The sequence below is a fragment of the Heterocephalus glaber genome, unplaced genomic scaffold, assembly GCF_053883595.1.
Source record: "Heterocephalus glaber isolate CG9 unplaced genomic scaffold, H.glaber_assembly_v1.0 deba00001460, whole genome shotgun sequence".
Classification (NCBI taxonomy): domain Eukaryota; kingdom Metazoa; phylum Chordata; class Mammalia; order Rodentia; family Bathyergidae; genus Heterocephalus; species Heterocephalus glaber.
In genome coordinates this window covers 11,796,482-11,802,339 of record NW_028258307.1, presented here as the reverse complement: position 1 = coordinate 11,802,339, position 5,858 = coordinate 11,796,482, and the positions used below count along the sequence as shown (strand labels likewise).

The window sequence follows — 5,858 nt, the reverse complement described above, 5'->3', positions numbered from 1 at the left end:
AAAAGGAATTGTATTTGACAAGAGGGAGCGCTAGTGAAATGCTCTTGACAAAGCAGCAATCCAAGTACTATGAACTAAGGGAGCTGGCAGCTAGCAAAAAAGGAGGTTTTAGACAGACTCCAAGTAGATCCACCGTAAAATGGGAAAATAAATGGTCATGGCCCATACCTGTTATTCCAGGACTCTGGGAGGCTGAGACAGGTGATTACAAGTTGGAGACCAGCCTGGGCAACTTTGTGACTTAAAGAGATCCTCTATCAAAAACAATAAAAAGGGCCGGTGTTGTAGTTCAGTGCACAAGCCTTCGGTCCAATTCCCAGTATTGTTAAACACAGAAGAGAAAAAATTACACATTTAAAGAAGGGTGAGAATTTTCGAGAGATATGCATTACTATTTTGTATTGTTTTTTAAATTTATTTCTTTTTTATTAGTACATTCTTCCTAGGTAATATATTGTTTCAATATGCACATGTGCTGACTCCCCATGATAATATTTGTACAAATTTTAATGTAATATAAATAGATATTAATAAAGAAAATATAAACATGTCATGATTCTTTTGGAAGAAAGGAAAGCAATTGGTATTTTTAAAAATATAAAAGTTTTTCTTTAAATTTGCAACTATGGAATTCCTATAGAAAATGAGAAATAATTTATGTATTTCAAATTCAAAAATTAATATATTTCTCATGCAGCATAATTTTAATTCAAAAATTCATTAGACCTAAAGTTAGAGTATATGAAAGAATAAATCTTATGAGCCCTTTAACAAGTAGAAAATTTTAATCTTTTATCAGAGTAATCAATTTGAATGATACTAAACAAAGTATGACACAGAAAGACAGATGACATTAACTTGAAATTATAAGGACATAGAAATGTTAACTACCTTGACTTGATCATTACATATCATCTATACTATTGAAATATCAGTGTCCCACAAATATTTACGATTAAATGTTATTCAAAAAAATTGTTTAAATGCTTAAGAAGATGGAAATGTTGACTACTTTGATTTGATAATTGCACATTGCATACATAAATCGAGTTATCATGTGATACCACATATAGTAAATTTGTACAATTAAAATAATAATTTTTTAAATGTAAACAATTTATGTAAGACAAATATGTATTTTTCTATGTTTCAAGGAACTGAGGAATATTCCTGATAAAATACGTAATAGCTAATTTTTTTTGGCAGTTCCACCAGGATTTTATTCAGTAGGTAAGCTATGGTAGTGTTCTTGAGCAGGCTTACATACAGGCAGCCAACTAGAGCCTAGGGTGGTCCTTTGCAAAGCTGCTAAGGAAACCAATCAGGTGAGGGATCCTTTCTACCTTTCCAGCCTCCATCTGAGTCCTTGTCCATACTAGTCTCCCTGGCATGATTAGGGACATTATCAGAGAAATGTCTTCAGGGGTACATCTGGGTACCACTCTGCTTCAGATGCATCCATTCCATCTCCAAATTCAATTTTTGACTCAATACAAGACCTTTTAAACCAGATTTCTTCTTGCAGGAAAGCTGACTTGGAAACATAGGAGTTGGAGAGGGAGGAGCAGTATGAGGGACCCTGGCAAGCAGACTTGGGGAGAATTGTCTGCTGCCCACAGTGAAGAACACTTGGCCTGGAAGAAACCGTGCACTGCAGGTCCTCCCCCTCTAGGAACCAAGCCAAGGGACAGAAGCAAACTGCAACTCCCTGTCATCCTACCCACCTCAGACATGCACTTATAATTAGGAGGTAACTTAGAGAATTTATACTATTTACAAAGGCCATGCTACAAGAATCAGGGAAAGTGAGACAGCAGGAATAGAATGGAAGTGATCTAGGGGATTCCTGATCCCTCTCACTACTGCTTCTGCATCTCCACCCTCAGCTCATGGCGGGAGAGCAGAGGAATCTCTCTCCAGAGACCAGGTGCACATCCTACTCTTGCAGAGGTCCCAGCAGTGGTTAGGGTGTGACTGCTGCCTTTGCATCACCAGGTGGTGGAGTCCTGGCCCGCAGTCCTCTCAGAGGGTGTGGCATGCGCCGAGCCTGGGCCTGCCCAGCCACACGACTGCCTGGGAAGGTGGAGAGCTTGAGTGTAGGGTCCAGGCCCAGCCTCTACTGTAGCTCAGGAATGAACTGAGACCATTTGATGTTGTCGGGGCCCAGGGGGTCCTCCTCCAGGCCAGGGAAGCTAATGCCTAACAGGATCTTGCTCAGGCTGTCATTCATTGTGTCTAGAACCAGGCCTTCTGTCAGAGAACGGTTGGCTGAAAGGCTGAGGACCTGTGGCTCTGGGGATCCCAGCTTGGGGACTTGCAGATCTGAGGGGCAAGAGCTGCTAAAGGGATCAGAGGCAAGGTCAAAGCTTTCTGAATTGAGGAGCTTTCGGGTGAGTCAAAGAGGGGAATGCTTTGTAGTGGCATGGTGCTCACATCCATTAGCCCTAGGGAGTCAGGCAAGGGGTCAAAGGTGCCCTGTGGTGTTTGTACCAGGCTGAAATCCAGCCCCCTCACTTTGGCAGGAGGTGTGAGTCTCCAGGATTCAGGGGTTTGGGGGAGGAGAGATTTACTTGGGGTAGAGGAGATGGACAGCATCTCCTTAATGGGTGTCTTGAAAGGTCCTCCCTCCTCCTGGGGACAGCCAAGTGAAGGGGCTGGCTCCGCAGACTCTCCCAGGAGGCAGGCAGGGTGCTCCACAGCTTGTCCAGAGGTGCTGGGGCCCTCTGAGAAGACAAGCTCGGGCTCATCCACACAGAGAGGCAACAGGTACTGTTTCCTTTGAGACTGGCTCATCTCCCTTCTCTCTCTCTCCATTTCTGAGACACACCGTGCTGGGGACTTGAGCTCACTGTAGGACTTCTTGGGCCTCGGGGTGGGAGAGCAGGATGAATCCTCCCAGGAGTGAGATGACTCTTTTTTGAAAGATCGGCATGGAGAGGGCCACTCCTCCAAGGAGGGCTCTCCACTTTGAAGGGTCTCCCTAAGGGGAGCATGTCCTCCCCAGGCTGGGTTTCTTCCTCCTTGATAGACTGAACCAGAAGCAAAGGTAACAGCCCTTCTCCAATCAGAGATTTCTCCTTCTTCACTGGTCCAGCAGCAGGTAGCGGGGCTATGCCCTCATCAGCCAGCAACACCTTTGGGGCGATGCGGACTCGCTTGCTGCGGCAGGCTAGCTCTGAACTCATGAGTGAAGCCACCAGGGGCAACGGCACCATCACTGTGGACTGCAACACCAGGGACTGGTTCACTGGGAACTGGATGGGCACTAGGTTACAGGTTGACCTTTGGCAACAGTGGCTTCATCTTCCGCGGTGTGCCCACTGGGAGTTCAGTTTTGATGGTCACATTCCGGCAGAGCTCAGCATTGGGCCGCTTCTGCTGCTTAAACACCTGATCCAAAGTCAGGAATCTGTTCGCACTGGGGTGAATGGTCCAAAAGGAGACCTTGCCATTGGCAGATGTCTCCCGAACAAACATGTTGTGCAGGGAAAGGTTGTGGTGAATGGAATTCTTCCAGCCTGGCTTGGCAATGTCCTTAAAATAGGGGAAGTGATCCTCAATCCAAGTGCAGATGTCCTTCAAGGTCACGGGCTTCTTCTTGGTGCTGTTGATGGTGAACTGCATCATGGCCATATAAGAGTAGGTGGCCTCTCAGACACAGAGTCCTGCCAGGCTGTTGATGCTCCCAAGGGCTCCTCCACCTGACTCTGCCCCAGCTGACCATTCTCCTTCTCCTCTACTTCCTGCTTGATGCTGCAGGAGCCCAGTCGGTCAGAACTCATCTTCCCAAGCCACTGAATGTCAGGTTGCTGTCCAGAATGCAGCCTGCTGCCTCACTGCTGAAACAGTGCTCCCACTGGTGCCCTGGAGGAGCTCCGGGTGGCCTAGGATTGTTCACATCCCTAGCTGCTGGCTTTGGTCCCAACTTCTCAGTGAGCTTTTCTGTGCTCTTGGAATCATTGCAGCTGCGGTCCTGGAGAGCAAGCTGGGGCTCCCCCACAGCTGATGAGGATGAATGTGTTGGGCCCACTGCTGCCGGTCTCTTTTCCTTTGTCAGTCAGTACTGTGAGGATGCTCTGGACATCAGCATTGTTAGGGATGGCCACCACTTGCTGGGCATGGTAAGGTGATCAATAATCTTGATCCCAGCTGGAAACTTGCAGGAGCTGGATTCTGCCACCTCCTTGGAGGCTGAGGCTTGACTAGGCTCCTTCTGGGCAGGGGGTTTCTTAGAATCCTCTTCAGAAGTTTCAACTGGAGCATTTTGAACAGGAAGGGGCAGGCTCCTTCTTTTGAGAATCAGTGGCCGATGGGGGCTGGTTTTCATTCTGAGTCTCTGCTTTCATTCTCCATTGAGAATCACAAGTATGGACCCTCAGACCGTAGTGACCTCGCCCGGGACGGGAGCCCAGGTGGAATGGGCCCCGCCGGGCTAATAGCTTATTTTTTAATTACAAGGAGAAATTCAGATAGAAATTTAGAATCAAGAATATCAGTCTGGGCTGGGGATTTAGCTCAGTGGTGCCATTACCTCCCTCGCAAGTGTAAGGTCCGGAGTTCGATCCCCAGTACCAAAAAAAAAAAAAAAAAGAATATCAATCCTTGCTGGACATGCCTGTAATCCCAGCACTCAGGAGGCTGAAGCAGGAGGATCTCTGCAAGTTCTAGGACAGCTTGGGCTATACAGTGAGTTCAAGGCAGGCCTGAATTATACATAGTGAGAAGTTGCCCCCCACCGAAGTAAGAAAAAAAAAGAAATGTCAGTCCCAATTGTGTGTATATACACATATATTTGTTATCATTACAGATTTGACTTGAATAATTCATATTGAGTAAAACATATTTTTCTGGTCATACTTTGCATTCTGAAATCAGCATATTCTCACTGAATTACCTTCAATACAAAATGTACTATTTTAATAGTATGATACTATAAAACAGCTATTTAATTTCAAGGACTTATGCATCTGACTTGGTAGTACATTCTAAATTAAACAGATAACAAAATTTTTCTTCTTTGCTTCCAACATAAAAAGAGGCCAAAACATTTGCATATGAAATATATTATCTGTCATGAAATAGTTATCTTCACAGCCAGTTCTAGTAGACAATATTTATTCAATCATGCAGTCAGAATTTGAAAGGAAATTTAGTGACAATTTTATTTAAGAACATTGTCATCCTGGTTCTGGAAAAATAATTGGGACACTATTTATGCCAAGGAAATTTAGGAAGTTCAAAGTTGCCAGTTATGCAAATTCATTCCAGGTAACAACTCACAACATCACTCAAGGACACTATGTTTATAATGATTTTCTTCTACTGTGACTATCTTTGTAATTGTGTGTTTACAAAGGAAAAGTTATATTTTCAATCGATTTAACACCAAGGAGAAGATAATGAAATGCAAGGGTGATTGTTTTGATGATAACATTGAATCATTAAAGATTTTGATAGACAAATGCTATTTCCTCATTGGGCACTTTATTTTTCTAAAAGATTTATTATTCAGTTGTCTTGGTTAGCAGTACATGTAAGATAATGGTAATATGTTTTTATTGTGTAATAAATGGAAGCGTTGTAGACTTTGAAGTTTGTAAACATCTATTAAAAATGTTTATTTCTTTTCATGAAATTAACTCAGAACTATAATGGGAGGGAGAGTCAGGATTTACAATAACTAAGATCTAAAGTTTACCTTTATTATTAATAAAGCTGTTGAAGAACATAGTTTTATATATGTGAGAGAATATCTTCTCAAATATACTTGCTACTAATATTTCTCTAATATATTTGCTACTACTTATTCTCTGTCCTGAGCTTCTTAACTTACTTAATGGCACAGTTAGTAAAAAGCA

At 43.4% G+C, this 5,858-nt stretch overlaps 1 pseudogene; it reads right to left on the bottom strand.

The window, feature by feature from the left end:
- Positions 1-2,116: 2,116 nt before the first annotated feature.
- LOC101697607 (forkhead box protein M1 pseudogene) lies at positions 2,117-4,327 on the bottom strand (annotated as a pseudogene).
- Positions 4,328-5,858: the final 1,531 nt, after the last annotated feature.